The sequence below is a fragment of the Narcine bancroftii genome, chromosome 6 (assembly GCF_036971445.1).
Source record: "Narcine bancroftii isolate sNarBan1 chromosome 6, sNarBan1.hap1, whole genome shotgun sequence".
NCBI classification, from domain to species: Eukaryota; Metazoa; Chordata; class Chondrichthyes; order Torpediniformes; family Narcinidae; genus Narcine; species Narcine bancroftii.
The window spans coordinates 80,082,298-80,102,741 of record NC_091474.1 but is presented as its reverse complement, the minus strand read 5'-3'; the positions used below and the strand labels follow the sequence as shown (position 1 = coordinate 80,102,741).

The window sequence follows — 20,444 nt, the reverse complement described above, 5'->3', positions numbered from 1 at the left end:
TTCCATCTTTGATCTAGATTCATGAATGAAGAATTTACATCCCTGGTGTTTTGAAAATAAGTACAGAATTTAACAAGATAGGATGCAGTGATATACAGGCAAATAGGACTAGTTTGCTCTGAATGGACAAGTTGCTTCCATCCTACTGTTACGAGCCCAAAGGACCCCAAAACCCAGCAGCAATAGACATTCACCAAGACAAGTGGTTTTAAAAAAAAGTTATTTTTAATCAACTTCAAACATGAAAATAGAATCAAACTTTAACTTAACTCTATACATACTATATTCTATACTAACCCAAATTATCCCTTTCTAATTCTAAGTGCACGTGTATGTAATGTGTGTGTAAATTCAAGAAAAGTTCTTTGGTTCACAGTTTAATCTCACTTCTCCTTCTTCCAAGTTTTCTGATTGTAGGCAATCACTATACTGTGCACAGAATTTAACATGTATAAAGTTCACCAGGCTTGGTGCTTGAAAGGTAAATGTTTACCATTCAGGAAGGTTCTTGTAGGGTTTACAGAGAGATATTTGTTGCTCCAGGGCTTCCACAACTGAGGTACCACCATTAGTCACCTCAATGCCTCGCTGATTAAACTTGCCCCATCAGGGTTTTTCAGATGGTAACCTCTTTTCTTTCAGGTTACAACAGAGCTCCTTCTGTTCCTCTGTTTCTGAGAGAAACATCAGACAGATAGCACTTCCAGCCATCCACTGCTTTTGGAACTTTTCATCAGTTCTTCCTGGATTGCACTGTCATACACACGCCAGCTGAGAAGGCTTCTCTTCTCTCTCTCTCTCCAACTGAAATTCCAAAGAGAGCACGTGTCTCACGTCTTGCAAAACCCTCACCTTCCAGAGCAAAACAACAGGAGTTCTTTCAAGTTGTTATCTTAGGTAAACAATCCAGAATTGACCTTTCTGTGAGCATTTTGCAGAAAGGGTACTGATAGACAGCTGACTCCAGCAAGACAATGGTCAAGCATTTTATGACAAGGGCAGTTCAATTAAAGCACAACTTGTGAAAGGTGCTTACATTCTCCAGAGATCTTCAGTCTTTCAAATAAGATCTGTTTTAAAATGTCTGAATGTATGTGACCTACTCTAAATCTTATAAATTCTCCCCAAATATTAATATTGCTACACTACGTATCTGATAATGCTGCTCAAAGCACTGAATTATTCCTTTGTGTGGTTTCCTGATGCCTTTCAAGGACTGTCCTGACCCTACTTTGACTGAAAATTTGGAAGAGATCGTAAAGAAATATATAAAATTATGAAAGTCTTAAATAAGATTGTGGTAGGGAAGTTGTTAACATTGGTGGGGATGGGTAGAACTCGAACAAAGCCTCAAGATTAATGGTAGTAAATTTACAATAGAGATGAGGAGGAACTGCTTTTCCTTGAGGGTGGTGAATCTGTGGATTTCACTGCCCATTGAACCAGTGGAGGTGGCCTCAGTAAATATATTTAAGACAAGGTGTGATAGATTTCTACAAAGTAGGGGAGGGGAATTAAGGGATATGGGGAAAAGGCAGGTAGGTGGAAATAAGCCTATTATCAGATCACATTGAATGGCTTGATGGGCTGGATGGCCGTCTCTTCCTATTTTTTCTGGCATCCGGCCTCCTCAGTCCAGGGACACTTTGGGATGAAATAGAATTGTTTGTCATTGTGTGAATTGAGATGCAGTGTAAAACTGTTTATTCAGGGTATCCAAGCAAGTCGACTCATACACAGGCACAAAAGGTAGTCCATCATTTTGTCGTCTGATAATCGTGAGGAAAATAAACAGTATTTTTTTTAAAAACTACCCTTCACAAAATTACAGACCAGATGCCAAGGAAAATAGTTACCTGGAGAAAATAAGATGATGATCCAAGCTAGTCTTATGAGGCAAGGTTAACAGAGCTGGGACTTTGCTCTTTGCACTGAAGAAGAATGAAAGGTGACTTGTCTACAGGATACTGTGAAGCATTGGTAAAGGGAGACAGCCAGTGTGGGTGCCTGGAATGCCTTGGGTGGTAGTGGAGGCTGAAACATTAGGGGCATTTAAGAGCTTTAGGCAGGCAAGTGGATGGAAGAAAAATAGAGGGTTATGAGATGGGGAGAGTTTTGTATTTGGTAGGAATATATAGGTTGGCACGACATGCAAGGCCAAAGGGTCCATACTGTGCTGTCGGGATCTATGTCCTGTGGTTTCGGTTAGCTTTTAGACACCATCAACAAATTTGCTGACGATACCATGGTAGTGGGTTGCATAAAATGAGATGAGTTTGCATTTGGGAGGGAGATTGAAAATTTGGCTGAGTGGTACACTAATAACAACCTTGCATTCAATGTCTCCAAAACCAAGTAGCTGATTGTTGACTTCAGGAAGGGAAAACCAGAGGTGTACAATCCAATGATCACTTGGGGATCAGAGGTGGAGAGGGTGAATAAATTTAAAGTTCTTGGGGGTTATCCTCTCAGAGAATTTTTCCTGGACCCAACGCACCAATGGCATAATGAAGAAACCATGTCAGTGCCTCTACTTCCTCTGGAGTTTGCAGAGGTTTGGTATGACACCAGAAAGCCTGGAAAATTTCTATAAATGTGTGGTGGAAAGTGTGCTGACCAGCTATATCACGGTCTGGTAAGGGAACACAAATACTGAGCATAAAGCCCTCCAAAAGGTAGTGGCCACAGACAAAACCCTTCCCATCATTAAGAATATGTACAGGGAATTTTTCTCTCTCTCTCTCTTTCCCACACCCCCCCCCCCCCCCCCCCCGCCCAAGCTGGCTCCATGATTAGACAATAAACAAGAAGAAAAGCTGCATCCAAATCATGAAAAGGTATAATAAATAGTATTGCAGTTTCACTGCTGCCAACTCCAAAACAGTTTTACACATATTTTATAACTTCAGAATTGGTCCACTTTAGAAACATAATACCTAAAATTAGACTATTTATTCTCACTTCCGATGAAAGGTTTCTTGATACCAAAGGAAAAAGGTCAAGAAGTTCTCGTCCAAGACCAAGTGTAGAGATTAGCAGACATAATCCGACATTTAAAGACAGGGTTTTCAGGAGAAATACTGAGAACAGTATGTGGGCATTTGAGACTCCCTTCTGTCCTATCTTAAACACAAAAACCCAACTCCAAACACAATATGAAAACTAAGTTTGCAAAACAGAGTTAGGGACGGAAGTTTTTAAAAAAATGCATTTATGTGATTTAAAACAAAAATGGGAATTTCCCAGTGAAGTCACCAATAACATGAAGAATACATTGCAGATTGTGAATCTCCTACAAGACAAAATTGTCAGTACTGGGAAGTAAGAAAGGAGGGGATGGAACTAACCCAACAACATTAAGGCACATGTCTCAGCTTCTTAAACTGAAGTTGAAATAATAAAATGAAACAGGCCTTGCAAGGAATTCCCTTTGTAAGTTTCATTTTTTTGGCAAATTCGCTGCGGCCTGTATGTAATATTTCTGAAGGCCTGGCCACATAGATAGAACAACAACAATGTTACCTTGATTTAAAACAAAATATAGATTTGCATTTTTTTCAATCATAAAGAGGCATTATAACCTCTTTGGAAATGAGCAGTGGGCTGCAGTGAAGGAAGGAAAATAGCACTTTTCCAACATCTGAGAAAATCTAGGTCTTAATGTTCAAAAGGGAATTAAATCCAACACTGCAGTTAATAAATCTGCTTACAAGCAATCAAATCCACCTCACCCAAGCATGAATTTTTATGAAATATACAATTCTGATTTCTTTTAAAATTCAAAAATGGAAAAAAATCCAAGGCCACGTTCAATTATTGGATATATAAAATAATAGCGTCATTGGACCATCCCAGTGCATGGGCACACACAGAAGACTGTCAAGATTATTTACAAATCAAATCCGCTACGCACCTGCTGGGTTTTTTTAAAGGGATTGAATAGAGCAGTTGTGTTTGTTGCCTGTGGTTGGAAATGGAGCTTCGGTGCAGGCCAAGGAGAGGATTCTGAGTTGCCGTTGGGAGCTCCGGTGCAGGCGAAGAGGATGGTTCAGAGATGCACACCACCCAGCACACACACACTATCGTGGCTGCTAAGATCAGGAAAGAGGTAACGGTGCCACAAGGCTGCTACCCCTCTCCCATCAGACTGGACAACGAACTCAATCAGACTCATTTAAGGACTTACTTTTGGAGATTATTGATTTTTTTTTCTCTTTCAAAGTATATTTACATTTTATTTGTGTACATTGTGCAATTTGATTACCCTCAAGTGGTAATTCTGTCTCACCCGCAGGGGAAAGAATCTCAGGCTTGAATGAGATGTCATGTATGCACTCTGACAATAAATCTGAAAGTGTCTGAAACAAAACCTTGGTCGATGCCAGTGTCAACAGAGAACAAGATTTATATAAAAGAACTTAAAACTATAGAACAAATGAGACACATGGAGTTATTTGTAATGTTAGTGTGAAGTTGCATGTCGATACAATATCCTCCTTCAGTCGCAACTCGCATGTATCCATATTCTCGCGCCCTCTTGCCAATTTTGTTCCCTTTCACAGCGTGATTGGCTGGCCCAGCATACGTCATCACATGCCAGAGGTTCCGGGAAAACAGCTCCTCAGACTGCCAGAAGGCCGCGAGTTCAAAGGACAACATCTGCATTTTTGTCCTTAGTTTTGGTCTTTTCCTTTGTCACTCAGGTAAAGCAACTCTTTACACACATATATATATAAAGGGCAGTATCGTCGTTGAGTGAATCATTAAGCATGTTTGTTGTCTGCCTTCCTTGGGCTCTCTGCTTGTTGCCAGGACTCGAGGATCGGTCTTATCGCTAAAGTATAATTAAAACCGCAGGCGCAAAAAAAAAAGATTTCAACAAGAACTCTGAGCTGAGTAATCTTGCAATAGAAAAGTTTGAAAGGAGCTGGGACAGTTTTGGCACAGCTTAGCGGGTTGTCGTAAGGATTGTATTCTGAGAGAGGAAGGGACGAGAATGGGCATTGAATCTGCTCGAGTAGGTCTGGGATTTTCCCCCCTTCTGTCTTGCTGGGGAGTCAGGACCAAATGGAGTGAGCTGGGTGAGTGTCCCTGTTTTGTGGAGTAGCTATCTTGCTCTGCCTCTTCTGCAAGATCTCTGCACACTCCCAGTCCATTGTACCTGATTGCCTCAACGTAGCCTGCTTTGTTTATTTTTCATTTGCATCAATACGTACATATAAATTCTTCGCCATATTTACAATATAAAAAAAGATGTATAATTTTTTTTTCTTTTTCTCCCTCTTTCCCCCTGTTGGGTACTATCGGTAGCCCAATAATGACGCAGATATTAAACTGAGGGTTCGGGAACGATAGGCTTCATCGAGCAATAAACTGCTGGTCTAGGTCTCGCCTAGGAAAATGAACGGGAAGGAGAGGGGACTCGACCTTTATGGCCAGGGGTCACATGGGAAGGATCAAGGGAGGAGCTAAGGCAGGGAGACCCCCGGAGGGCCGGCCAGCCAGTGCATACAGCCATATCAGAACACCCCCCCCAGAAAAGAGAATACACCTGAATTCATTTATCATTCATTATTCTTATATTCCTAACATATTCTATCCTGTACATATTAATTGAGGAGCTGGTGTTAATAACGATGTGGATGGACTCTTACTAATGAGTCCATATATGGTTTCCAAATAGTATAAAAATTCTCAGGTTGATTCCTTAAATTATAAGTAATCTTTTCCAATGATACATAATTTTGTATTTCCATATGCCATCTATCCAACCATATAAAATTATCTGACTTCCATGTTACTGTCATACATTTCTGTGCCACTGCTATTGCTACACTCAAAAATTTTCCTTGATCTTTGTCTAACTTCAATGTAGTATCAATATCATGTAAATCGCACTCAGCTGCTTTGTTATAGAGAGGGGGGAAGGAGAAATGGTGATGACCTCGGAGACTTACCCAGTGACCAGGGCTATTTACAGTGGAGACTGGCTTAAAGTCCACTCTCAGTATAAATACACACAGTGGTGGTGCAACGAGGTTATAGTTGAAGCAATGATGCCAATTTATTTTTAAATGGATCAAAATATTTAGTCTAACCCTGGAAAGTTTGGGGATCTAAAGAGATGCAGTTTCATAACAGAATTGAATTTAACTTGGTCATTTTCTCGCCATGGAGAACATGTTGATGTTGAAGTGCAGGTTTGTAATGTTATCTGTTAAAGAGGATGCTTCAAAAGCCTCTGTGAAAATAGTTATGAAGTAAATCCAAATGCAGCATTTTGCACCCTTGCCTCCAAAATGGGGAAAAGACCAGTTTGTTCAGCAATGCTGCTAAGTTGTATGCGCACATGTTGCTCAACACAATCTGTGGAATTTGTTGCCACAGACTTGGAGGTCAAGTCATTGGGGATATTTAAAGTGGAGGTTGACAGGTTCTTGATTAGTCAGGATGCCAAAAGTTATGGGGAGAAGGCAGGAAAATGGGGTTGAAAGAAAGATACACCAGCTGTGGCGGGACAGACTCAATGGACCGAATGGTCTAATTCTGCTTCTACAGCCTTACTACACATGCCCAAAGTCCGGCACCTCCAAGTTCAAGAACAGACTTTATTTCCAACAGTTGTCAGGCTCTTAAACCTCCCCATATCACATAAATGATTCCAGACCCACCAAAAGATCTGTCTTATCAACTGAAACCTTGTTTTTTATTTGCAGTTGTGAATATTTATTTATTATTTTAGATCAATGGTTCTCAACCTTTTTCTACTCATGTACCACTTTAAGTGTTCCCTATGCCATAGGGATTAGTAAGGGTGGTATGTGGGTTGAAAGAAAAAGTTTGGAAACCACTGTTTTAATTGTACCTCATTAACTGGTAATGTGCACGGTTTCAAAACTGCAAAGGAAATGAGCCAATAACAATTTTTCTCAAGCAAAATATTTCAGTTACAATTGGGTCTTGAGCAGTGATTCTTAACCTTCCCACTCACATACCTTACTAAACCCTTACTAATCACAGAGCACTTTTGGCAAAGGGAATACTTAAAATGGTAAGTGAATGGAAAGAAAAAGGTTGAGAACCACTGTTTTAGATTATTTCTTTTTTCGGACAAGGAACATTTATACTAGTGCTGATGTATCTTGTGCACCTCTAGGGCTGCAGCAAGAAATTGCATATCACTTTTCCACTGCCATCCCAGTTAATTGGCTGTGCAGTGTCCCAGGAAAGGAAGCCTTTTGGTGGTTTCCACTGGGCGACCCTTATCTGGGACACTAATTGCTTTTCCACCGAACACGCTAATCTCTAGAAATCAGTGTTCTCCCTTCAACTGGAAATGGGTGACTTTCTTCTGTCCCTTTTCCACTGGTTTTATCAGCATGTTGGCATCATCAAAAGCCGGGGATATGAGTAGGGGTAGAGGTGGTTAATCCCTGTGTTTCTGTGACAGTGTTTCTTTTCCATTGGATCCTGTCCCAGTAAATTCCCAGTTAATTCCTGGGACAGGGTGCCAGTGGAAAAAGGGGCTACTATGTAGTGCTCATATATATGATAAATTCTCAGATGATAACTTATTTATGTTTATATTTTGGCAATTTATCATCTGAAGTTCCTGACCTGAAGACAGTTAGTAGCAATGTACTTCCTTGAAACATTTGTGCAAAAATAATGCAGATAGTCCATGTCTTTGATGTTCTTTTTGGAATTGCTGTAACCAGAACATCACCCTGTCTCTGGTGTTGCAATCGTCAAATTTACTGAACTAATGCACTTGGCCCAAGTGAAAATGTTGCACGAATGATTGAAATTCAAAAATGAGTTGCCTCTAAAATGTACGGATTTTGGAGGGTAATTGGGCGGCACGAGTTTCAATTTGGGAAATGGCTTCCAGCACATTGTAAATAAAATTGAAACACATAAATTTGAATTTTTTTTCTCAGTAATATTTTAAGTTCAAGTTTATTGTCGCATAAACCATGATACAGTGAGAAAATATGTTTTGAAAACAGTCTAGCTAGTCAACACATGCATAGTACAGCAGGAAAAATACCATACAGTGTAGAAGGAGTAAAAGCCGGAATATTTTACAAGTGGAGATTTGTTCAGGAATCTGATTCAAGATTATTCATTATCATGTGACATTGCACAAAATTTCCATTAGTCTACCGTAAGGCAGACAAAGATTCGCTATCGGCAAAAAATGCCCAGTGCCCCTTACAGCCAGAGAAAGAGAAGGAAGAGAGGCACCCCCGCCCCCACCCATGGTCACTGAGTGCTCATGGCTTTGCCTCCAGTGCTTCTGCAGCCACACAGCCTTCAGTCCTAGCCATCAGCAACCCCAGCTCCAGATGCAAACCTCTGACACGATCAGAAAACCTCCAGACCCTCTCGCATCCAATTCGTGGGATTTTAAAACAGACCACCGTCAGCTCCTATAACAGACCATTTAAAGCCTGTGTGGAGCCGATGGCCATCAGACTGGGCGGTTGGACCCGGTAGGAGAGTGCTGAGACTTTGCTTCCAGCTCTCTGCAGATCTGCACCTATGGTGGGAATGAAACTGCCCTTGAATCTGGTTGTAGTAAGTGGTGCCAAGCAACTTCTACTGATGGTGAATCACTGTCTGCCTTGCAGTAGACTAAAGGAAATTTCATGTAATATTACTTTTTATGTTTTATTACATGACAATAAAAGAATCTTGAATCACACCCAACAGGAGGACGGTGACGGCACTGTCACTGCAGTGAGGTGGGTCTTGTAATTGGCTACTTTTCTCAGACAGCGGCATGTGTGGATGGGGGGTGGGGAGGTGGGGGTGAGGTATTATGTGGAGGTCTAAGCTCTATTCAGAAATGACTGCAGTATGTTTTCTTTGCAGTCTTGGATGGACCAGTTCCTGTAAAATGACGTTGTAGCGAGCTGCTACAAGCCATGGCTCTGCAGAGAAAAATGGCACAGGAGAGGTTATAGCTGCATACACGTTAGCTTAGAAAGAACACGCTGTTCCCAGAGAGAATGACACAACCCCCAGTTGGATGTAGTTAACACTGAGCTTTACTGGGCCTGCTTTTATTCTCAAGCTGAGGGGCGTGGTCAAAACCCCCTCAGCACTGATTGGTGTGTTTGTGATCCGCTTTCCCTGTTAGGCCAGTTGAACTCTTTTGGTTGTGGCCAATTGGAGGGCAGCGCTGCGGGCCTCGTGCATCCTGCAGGATCGTCACTTTCATCCTCCATTTTATGAGGACCCATGGGGGAGCTGCAAAGGGCCACCACAATGTAGTGCATCCTGACAGGAGATTCCAACAGAGTTTTTTTTTCCCCAAAACAAGACAGGTGTATAAACCTTGCTCTAATCTTGCGTATGTTATCCAATTGTCTCTCATATCAACAGCTGCGGTCAGTATCACTGATTGCCAAAGCCATCATTTTAAAAACTGCCTCGAAATTCAATTTCATTTATAAATTGTTTCAATTGATTGGCATTGAAAAATGGAAATAATTTACCATTTAAAAAAAAAAGTCATTTGGGTGTTTTTTGTTTTTGGTGTGCAAAAACATTGCCACTGCAAGTCCCAATGTCATTTAGGTTACAGAGACACCTGTGCTGTTGTTGTCATTTGGGATCATGGAAAGTACAGCAGAATCTTAAAGCATAGTCTCTGTGGTCTTTGAAGCAGCTGTGAAAAACCCTGCTCCATAGAATGGATGCTCGTTATCAGTGAATATTAGGAGTTTGCGGAGGTTTGGTATAACATCGGAAACCCTGGAAAATTTCGACAGCTGTGTGGTGGCCAGTGTGCTATCTGACTGCATCACGGTCTGCTATGGGGACACCAGTACCCCCAGCGTAAAGGCCTGGAAAAAGTTCTGGACACAGCTTAGGACATCACAGGTAAGACCCTCCCCACCATTGAGAATGTCTACAGAAACGCTGCTGTCAGACAGCAGCAGCAATCATCACGGATCCACACCACCCAGCACACACTCTGTTTTCAAAAGAGGTCTAGGTGCCACAAGACTCGCACGACCGGGTGCAGGAACAGCTGCTCCCCCTCTACCATCAGACTCCTCAATAACAAACTCAATCAGGGACTCATTTAAGGACACTTACTTTTGCACTTTATTGATTTTTTTTCCTCTCTGTATTGCACAGTCAACTTGTTAACATTTCTTTATTTGTTTACATGTGTCTGTTGAGTGGTAGTGCTAAAAAACAGAAATACCACCTGTAAGTTTCCTTGGTTGTCAGGGTTGTATGTGATGCTATGTCTGTATTCTGACAATAAATCTGAAATATTATCACACTATCTCCTCAGCTCCACAATTATGCTCACACGTGCCATGTTCTCTAAAATAGTCCCCAAAACATTGTGAGATGCAGGCAGAAATCAACAGTAATAAGATGTTCCAGTCACTCTTGCTCCATTACCCTGGCTGATCACGGGTCAACAGCGGCACGTTAAGTCATGGATGGTCAATCTAATTATAAGGTCTGCACCTGATGTCAATGAGTGAGAACGTTAACCATATAACCATTTACAGAGCGGAAGCAGGTCATGTCGGCCTTTCGAGTCCGCACCGGTTCACTTGAACAACTCCACTAGCTCTCCGCCAATATCCCTCCAACCCCCTCACCTCCATGTACACATCCAACCTTTTCTTAAATGACAGAAGGGACCCTGTCGCAATTATCTAATGCGGAAGAACATTCCATTCTGCCACCACTCTCTGAGTGAAGAAGTATCCTCTAATATTTCTCCTAAAGTTTTGCCCTCTTACCTTTAACTCATGCCCTCTTGTTCCAACCGTCCCTGCCCTCAGGCAGGACTATCTATTCCTTTCATAATTTTAATATGCATGCATGTATTTTCCACATCATTACAACCTCCTCTCAGAAAGAGGGGTATTGGCGGTTCATTTTTAATTTTGGCACCAATTTTGATTGGTGATGAATTTAGAAATACATGCAGCACGGTAACAGGCCCTTCCGGCCCACGAGCCCATGCCGCCCAATTGACTGTCAACCCCCATTAATTTTTGAAGGGTGGGAGGAAACCCACGCAGACACGGAGAGAATGTACGAACTCCTTACAGACGGATTTGAACCGAGTTGCTGGCGCTGTAACAGTTTCACTAACTGTGCCACCCTACACTAACCATGAAGAAAGAATAATCTCACCCACAGTGGATGTGGCATTGAATGATTGACGGGGAAAAAAAACTCCGCACGTAAAGCAGAATCTAGGAATCGAGAAACGGTCAATATTTTGAGTCTGCAACCCTGCCAGAAATTAGAAGATGTGTTGGCTCTTGGCAGGAGAGAAGGTGGGAAGGGACTTGGTATTCCATAGCTTTAGCTTTAATAACACAAGACACAGAGAGAGGCTGTAATGTGCTGGTAAGAACATTATTACGCCATTTCAATTTGTCCTATTGCAGACATTCCTTTGTTTCACGCGTCCCTCCTTGACCTTCTCTCCTGCTGAAAACTAACTTGTATCCGTCACTTGCAGATGCTGCCTGCCCTGCTTTTTCTGTTTTTGTTTCAGATTTCTGCCATCTGCATTTTAGTTTCCTTGTCTTGATTTTCATTCGCCGATAGATCAATTTTCCAATGGACGGATATTCACCAGAAATTACATCTTCTCTATGAACTCCTTACACACAACAGGTCCAATTTCTATTGAATCACATCCGCTGCACACAATGAAATTTTTAAATAATACCCTTATTGTTGGACTTTCAAAACAAGATGGATCAGAAGTATTTCTATGTCTATTTAGTTCCAAGAGTGAATTAATATGACAATTTTGTTTTTCTCTCTCAATTGTCTACTTTAAATATATCGAGCAATTTCACCTATATTTTATAGAGCAATTATACAATACAAAAAAAATTCATCATCCTAAACTATTTTTTATTTTGCTCACATTTGTTCGACTTCAGGAATAAGTTGAAAAGTGTGGTTACGAGTTGAGATGTTTGGTAGTGAACCGGTTTTAATTTCCAGATTTTTCTTAAATATGGAGAGTACCTTGTTCTATTGCAAAAGGTGTTGGGGAAGATGTTGAAGTGAACAAGGTAGAAGGATGATTGAAGCATTGATGTGTCATTAGGGTCTGGAATTCATTGTGTGAAAAGGAGGTGGAACTGAAACCATTTGAAACATGGGGAGCAGCAGTTGAAGTGCTGAAACCTGCAGGGCTTTAGTCAGAGAGCTTGGAAGTAGATTTAGCGTAGTGGTTTTTAAAGCCATCATGGATAAGATGGGCAGATGGCTTTTGATACCTTAAATCCCTATGATTCTATATCAAGTTTCACATTCTTATTTCTATAAATTTTCATTGCTCTCCTATTATTGCATCTCTGAGTTAAATTGCAATTGTGTTGTATCTTTTGGAAGAAGAATCCAAAATGTTGCACCACCACCATTTTTGTCATTGAATCCCCCGACCTTACACCCCATCATAGACCTGGCCTCTCATCTCCTCTGCCTGTTCACCTTTCCTCCACCTGGTTATATCAAATTTCTCTCAGTTTTGATGAATGGTCATCAGCCTGAAAAATTAACTCTCTTTCACTACTGACCTGAGTAATTTTAGCAAACTGATTTAACTGTCAACTTTATACTTTTGCCTAAGTCACTTAACATAAAAATAATAACAGGAAGAAAAAGGAAATCAAATTAATCATTTTGTGTTTGTGTGTACATACATATGTGCGTACATACACGTGTGCGTACATACATGTGTGCGTACATACATGTGTGCGTACACACATGTGCGCGTACATGTGTGTGCGCACATGCATGTGTGCGTACATGTGTGTGTGCGTGCATGCGTACGTGCGTACATGCGTCTGTGCGTGCGTGTGTGCGCGTGCACGTGTGTGCGCGTGCGTGCGTGTGCGCGTGCGTGCGTGTGCGCGTGCGTGCGTGTGCGCGTGCGTGCGTGTGCGCGTGCGTGTGTGTGCGCGTGCGTGTGTGCGCGTGCGTGTGTGTGCGCGTGCGCGTGCGTGTGTGCGCGTGCGTGTGTGCGCGTGCGTGTGTGCGCGTGCGTGTGCGCGCGTGCGTGTGCGCGCGTGCGTGTGCGCGCGTGCGTGTGCGCGCGTGCGTGTGTGTACACGTGTGTGTGTACGTGTGTGTGTATATACGTGTGTATGTCTCTGTGCGCGTGCGTCTGTGCGCGCACTTGCTGAGTATTTCTTTAATCATGTTTAAATTACAGGCAGTCCCCGGGTTACGAATGAGATTAGTTCCTAAGTCTGTCTCTAAGTCAAATTTGTAGGTAAATTGGAACAGGTACAAAGGGTTCTTATTTAGCATCAGTTAGTCAAATGTTTGTCTTAGCGTGTAGTATATATTTTACCTTACTAAGCATATAAAACTACTGGAGTCAATTTCTTGAAGTTGGCATTAAGGGAAGCAACATGTTCCGACTTAAAATGGTAGATGACGTTCTCCTTCCTCAAGCTGACAAACTGCTGAAGCCGTGCATATTCTGTTCATAAGTACGAGTTGTCCATAAGTCGGGCGTTTGTAACCAGGGGACTGCCTGTATCTCGACATTTATTGCAAAGTTGGAAAGGAACAAAAAAATGTTTCCAGAGTATTTAAATTGAAGAGACATTTGTGTGCGTGCTTGGAAGTATCCACTGCTGAAATATTGTTCTGTCACCAACAATTTTTTAAAATATTTAAAATGTTTTATTCATAATATATATGCAAATACAATTGATGCTTGATTTTGCTTTTATTATTCAGTCAGTTCAATTTGACAATACATCAATGCCACTCTTGTTTCCTCTTAAACAATACACCTAGACGGCCTGGAGCACACGGTCTAGAACTCATTGTCCATCATCCAGTTGGAATCCACGAGGGTTGGTGCCAGATCAAAAAAAGCGTAGATCGGTTTAAGTTCTCAGGAATAATGATCCCTGAGGACCTGGCACATCAAGGCGATGATCAGGAAGGCTCTCCAATTCCTGTGTAGTCTCAAAAGACGAAGGAAGTTTGACATGTCACCACTGTCCCACAACCATTATTTAAAATTTAGACATATAGCATAGTAACAGGCCATTTTGGCCCATGAGTCCATGCCACCCAATTTACACCCCATTAACCCTATAACCCTATTTTTTTTTGAAGAGTTGGAGGAAACCAGAGCCCCCGGGCAAAACCCACGCAGGCACGGGGAGAATGTACAGACTCCTTACAGACAGCATGGGATTCAAATCCGGTCCCGATCTCTGGTGCTGTGAAGGCTTTGCGCTAACCGCTACCCCGCCCGTTCTGCCCCATTTCTCGACAGGTGCACCATTGAAGGGGTACTTACTGGATATATCACTGCGTGGAACAGCAGCAGCTCTTTAAATCGGAATAAGCTATAGAAGGCAGTGAACACAGCACAGAACAATACAACATTTTCTGCTCCAATCCATCCGCATCTCCCGCTTGCCGAGTAAAGTCAACCAGCTTACCGAAAGACCCCTCTCACACCCCAGACACACTCTAACCCTCCTCCCATTGGGGAAAAGCTTGAGAGTGTGAAAGCGCATACCAACAGGCTTAACAATTCTTCCCCGTAGTCGGGTTCTGCACGAGCCTCGCTACAGTGCTCTCATACTGCCTTTGCCTGGTGCTCATTGGTCTTCCTTTTCATTACAATCTTAAACTCTGTAAATTGTGCTCTTTACATGACCATGTGTAATGCTAGAGGTAGCCTGTTGGTCAATTTTGCGGAACCTTCTCACTGTATTTTCTGTAATACTCACTTGTGGAGCGGCATAGTTCCTGCAAAGCTGTGACAGCGCCAGCTATCGGGACTTGGGTTCGAATCCCACACTGACTGTAAGGAGTTTGCGTGGGTTTTCCCTGGGGGGCTCCAGTTTCCTCCCACCGTTCAAAGAACATATTGGGGGTTGCGTGTCAATTCAGTGTAACTTGGTGGCACAGGCTTATGGGGTGAAAAGGCCTGTTACCTTGCTGTAGGTCTGAATTTAAAATTTAAATTTACTACAGTGGCCTCCATAATGTTTGGGACAAAGGCACTTTTCTCCTTTATTTTCCCCTGCGCTTCACAGTTGTAATCAAACAATTCACACGTGATTAAAGTGCACATTCCAGATTTTATTTACGGTTATTTGTGTACCTTTTGGTTTGAACATGCTCGTCGAACTAAGGATCAGCGCATAGCTTTATCATCGAGGCTCAGTGCTCCTCTCAAAGCGATCGATCGTACCCTCTCCATGTGCTACAAGCACGGCCGTTGCGCTGCTGGCGGGTGTCTACCGTAGTCGGGGTCTTCTCATGAGAGGGTGTGAGCGGTGGCTCCGGAAAGCACGAGCCACCCGAAGGAAGGTGGTCTGCGAAGCAGTGGGCCCACTTCCTGGACAGCCACAGCACTTCCACGGGCTTCTTGAAACCAGGTGAGTAGTTTGAACGCTCTCCTTCTGTCACCATCTTGCAGGTGAAAGCCTCCACTGCATTTGAATTTTGGTCCCCAAAATGGCACCTTCACTTGTAAGTCCCGGGGGGGGGGGGGGGGGTCTTTCTTGTATGCTGTCAATTACGGTTTGTATAGAAAGTTCTGTAATTTCTACATGGTCAAACCAAAATGTATACAAAAATCCTTTAATAAAATTTGGAATGTGCACTTTAATCACGTGAATTGTTTCATCACAAATTTTAAACTGCGCAGCAGAGGAAAGAAACTGCCTTCGTCCAAAACATTATGGAGGGTACTAGACGTACGTTGTGACAAATAAGTTTTAAAGGATCAGGAGGAGCAGGTTGGCAGCAACCTCTCCAGTCTTGCTGCCATTTCCAAACATCAAGGTGACCTCACAACACCTTGCAGGTTTTTCATTTTGCAAGATCAAGTTAACCTTCCACTTGCTAAATTTCAAAAGCAGTCAGTAAAGACTAAATGTCAGCAGGGCCTCTGAAAGACCAGCTCTATTTTTAGTGCTGTTGTCTTTTGTTCCTTGCTTCCTCTGTGACCTGTATGAATTCCCCTATCACCTGCACTGGAGAAGAGGCAGACATGTTCAATGATAGCGAAAGGGAGAGGCAAATTACATCCACTGTATCGTAGGAAATTGCAGGATGACTGATCCAGTAAGGAAACAAAATTTTTGATGTTGAGGTCAAAGCAAAAACTTTAACATATCTGTTACAGCAGATAAAAATATATTTTTACAGATGGTTTTATCTGATTTATCCAAAATGTTTTGTAGAATAACAATTTTATGTATGTTTTTATGCATTTCTTCTGATCTACTGAAAGGTAAAATAATGGAAGGATTCTTCTGATCTACTGAAAGGTAAAATAATGGAAGGATTGATATAAATGGTTGGCAAGTGCAATGAGGGCATGGTGGCGAGGCAGTGTCAGCGATCGGGACCGGAGTCAAAATCCCTCACTGTCTGTAAGGAGTTTGTACGTTCCTCCCTGTGTCTGCATGAGTTTTCCCCGGGGGCTCCGGTTTCCTCCCACCCTTCGAAACATACCAGGTGTGTAGGTTTAATTGGGTGTAAATTGGGCTGCACGGACTCGTGGACCGAAATGACCTGTTTACTGTGCTGTGTGTCTAAATTAAATTAAAGAACATCTCTTAATTCCGAACCAAGAGGCTATTCAGGCCATTACAGCATTTACATGGTCAGGGCTGATCTTGCACTTTACTCACGTCGCCCTTGGTTCCTATAGTCTCCAATAATCTGTCTTCAGTAAACCTGTGTCTTCATTTCTCTTTTGTACAGCCAATTACAGAGCCCTCTGTAAAAATAAATACGTCCTTATTTTGGTCCTGAATGTCCCACCCACCCACCTCCTCCCTTACTTTGGACTGTGATCCTCAGAGCCAGGTTAATACTTCTCCTGTCAAACCCAGTAAGAACTTTATTCATTTTAATTAAATCACCTCTCATTCTTGCAAACTCAAGAGATTTGCCTTAAATTATGTGCTGAGACAGGCCCTGACAGATTTTTTTCTTAAACCTATGACAAGGGTGGCCACAAGATGTCAGTTGTGAGCCTGGAAAGTGTTGTGTCTTGTCATAAAGTGTTAAATGAGTTGCACTGCAGCTGCAGAAACTGGAATGAGAGCATCTATGTTCCACGAGTTTAAACTCTGAGCCCTCTGTTCTTTTCAGTTGGTTGCTGTTGAGTTAAGTTTTCATCTCAGAGAGTCCGTGAGTTTGGGGGAGGACTTGCTTCCACTCCAGTTCTGCTGGTTTTAAGGTGATTGAAGAACCATAAGAGGTCCATAGACATTTCATTGTCAATGAGTACATTTTCAGGGAGGACTTTTGTACTCAACAACATATTTTCTCTTTGTCAGATTCTCTCAGTTAATCATTCCACTGTTTGATTTGCTCTCACTGGTAGTCACTTTCATAAACCTTCCTCTTTTTGACTAATTGACATTTCATCACGATCTGATGTGGGGGGGGATACCAATACCCCCAAGTGTAAATACCTGCAAAAGGTAGTGGAGGCAGGCGCACCCCAGGGCATCACAGGCAAAACCCTCCCCACCATCAAGAACATCAAAAGGAACACAGCCATGGGAGAGCAGCAGCGATCATCAAAGATCCACACCACACAGCACAGGCTTGTTCTTACTGCTGTCATCAGGAAAGAGGTATCGGTGCCACAAGACTCGCCCCACCAGGTTCAGGAACAGCTGATCCCCCTCCAGCATCAGACTCATCAACAACAAACTCAATCAGGGACTCATTTAAGGGCTCTTATTTTAGCACTGTATTGATTTTATTCTCTCTGTATTGAACAGTCAGTTTGTTTACATTTTTAGTTGTTTACATGTGTACATTAAGAACAGTGTCTTTGCACTGCCAATGGGTGGTATTTCTGCCTTGCCCACAAGAAAACAAAAAGAATCTCAAGGTTGTATGTGATTTTGAAATCTCATCTTCAATAAATCATAAATTGAAACTGATGAAACTGTACTAAGACCGTCACTTTGCTCACTGACTGACAGGGGGCGCCAAATCCAGTTACTATAACAACAATAGCAAGACTAGGGCAGTTTCGTGGGCAGGTAAAGTGGCTTGAACTTGGTTGTATGTTTTGTCTGGTGTTCATGCTTGCAGTTTCGCTTCCTCTTGATGGTGGGGCGTAGATTAGTAGCGGCTTCTGTGGTTGGCTGAGTGGCTTGCATGGGCTGCCTTGGTTAGTCTTGTTTGTTGTATTGTTTTTGGCTTGACCTTGTCTTGTGTTTATGGGCACTGTTCAGGGAAAAGCAGTTTTATGCTTCCAGTATGGAAATGACAATAAAGTGACTCTGACTGACAATCTCAGGTTTTAAAGGTTTTGACGGCCTTTGTTTTATTCAAGAAAGGTTTGATGTAAGCAGAAAATAAACAGGAATACATTTTAAAATGCATTTTGGTAGGTCAAACTTGAAGGAAGTGCATATAGTTAATGGTACGACACTTTAACAGTGTGTAAGAACAGAGGGACCTTGGGGTCCAAATCCATAGATTTCTCAAGGTTTCCGTGTAGGTTTCTAGTTAAGAAGAGCTATGGGATGTTGGACTTCATTAATCGGGGGATTAAGTTCAGGAGTCGAGAGGTATTGTTTCGGCTCTACAAATCTCTGGAGAGACCATATTTGTGTTTAATTCTGCTCACATTACAGGAAGGATATGGAAGCTCTGGAATGGGTACAGAGGAGATTTACCAGGATGTTGCTTGGATTGGGAAAATAAGTATTATGAGGCAAGTTAGCAGAGCTTGGGCTTTTCTCTTTGGAGTGAAGAGGATGAGAGGTGACTTAATAGAGGTCCACAAGATTCTGAGAGGCATTGATAAGGTAGCCTGCCAGGGTGGAAGTAGCAAACACTTGAGGACATCTGTATAAAGTGAAGGGAGGAAAGTTTAGGGGAGACATCAGACGTAAGTTTTGTTGCCCTAAGAGTTCTGGATGCCAGGAATGCATTGCCAGAGGTGGTGGTGGAGGCTTTTACGGGAGGGGTATTTAAGAGACTTTTAGACAGGCACATGGAAGAAAGGAAAATATTAAGTTATGAGGTAGGGAGGGTTTAGTTTTTTTTGGTAGGTATTTATAGGTCACCACCACATTGTAGGCCTTTGGGCCTGTACTGTGTTCTCTGTTCAAAATGGTGAGGGTTTCAAAAGCATGGTTTTCAGTGCGATGTGGGGTATTTCTCTTCACTGAAAGATCAGCACGGTTACTGACACACCCTTTATTGCAATAGGATATGAGCAGAAGAGTCCAGGAACAGGCAAGGCGCTGATGAGATCTCACCTGAAATTTTGTTTGCAGACCTAGTCCCTGCACCTGAAGAAATTTTTAAAAATGGAGAGAATGCCATCAAGATTCATCAGATTGATTAACGGGATGCTAGGTTTACCACAAGGAGGGATTGAGCAGACGGATCATCTGGAGTCTCAAAGATTGAGGTGATCTGATTGCACAACACCAAATTAGAGGTTGAATAGAGGTGGCATTTTACCTGGCTGAGGTATCTCGAACCAAGGGGTCAGCAATCAGGATTGAGGTGAGAAGGGATTCCCTTAGTGAGAGGGTTGTCAGTACATGCCATTCTGTACCAATTAAAGCAGCAAAGGTTAAGCCACCTAGTATCTTCAAGACAGGTGCTGATCAATTTGATAAACATTCAAAGGATTGAAAGATATGGGGTAAGTTCAAGGAACATCAGGTTTACTCTTCATCGAATTCAGATCAGTTTTCAACACCATCATACCCTCAGTACTGGGCAGCAAGATTCAACCTGGTCCTCTGCAAATAAATTCTTGACTTCCTCATTGGAAGACTACAGTCAATGCGAATTGGAAACAACATCTCATTGAAAATTGACACAGGTGCATTGCAAGGATGTGTGCTTAGCCCACTGCTCTACTCTCTACACAATTCAAATGCCTTCAACAAATTTGCCAAATACACCGCAGTTATTAACAGAATTGCAGACGACAATGAGATAGATCGGTCAGTTGAGTGATGCCACAATAACAACATTGCACTCACTATTAGTAAAACTAAGGAACTGATTATGGACTTCGGGAGGGGGAAACCAGAAGAACATAAACCAGTCCTCATCGAGAGGTCAGAGGTGGAAAGAGTAAAGAACTTCAAATTCCTGGGTGTCTACATCTCTGAAGATCTAACCTTGGACCTCCATGTTACTGCAGTCATGAAGCTAGCGGCTCTTCTTTGTGAGGAGTTTGAGGAGATTTTCACCAAAGACTTGCAAGTTTCTACAGGTGAACTGTGGAGAGCATTCTGTCTGGTTGCATCACTGAATGGTATAGAGGTGCCAATGCACAGGATAGGAAATGGCTACAGAGGGTTGTGAACTCGGCCAGAGCCATCAAGGGCATTAGTCTTCTCTCCATTAAGGACATGTACAAGAGGTGAGGTTTGAAGAAATCAGCT

At 42.3% G+C, this 20,444-nt stretch overlaps 1 protein-coding gene across 2 annotated transcripts in view; it reads left to right on the top strand.

Annotated features, from left to right (window-relative positions):
- The first annotated feature begins 4,580 nt into the window (after positions 1 to 4,580).
- Positions 4,581 to 20,444, top strand: part of LOC138736262 (very long chain fatty acid elongase 5-like) — a 43,395-nt gene continuing 27,531 nt past the window's right edge. The window contains exon 1 of one of the 2 annotated variants that reach the window (XM_069885477.1): positions 4,581 to 4,703. The gene's annotated coding sequence lies outside the window, so the exon portion shown is untranslated. Of the gene's footprint in view, positions 4,704 to 4,877; positions 5,082 to 20,444 lie in introns of those variants that run through there. The other variant, XM_069885478.1, reaches the window with a different exon arrangement.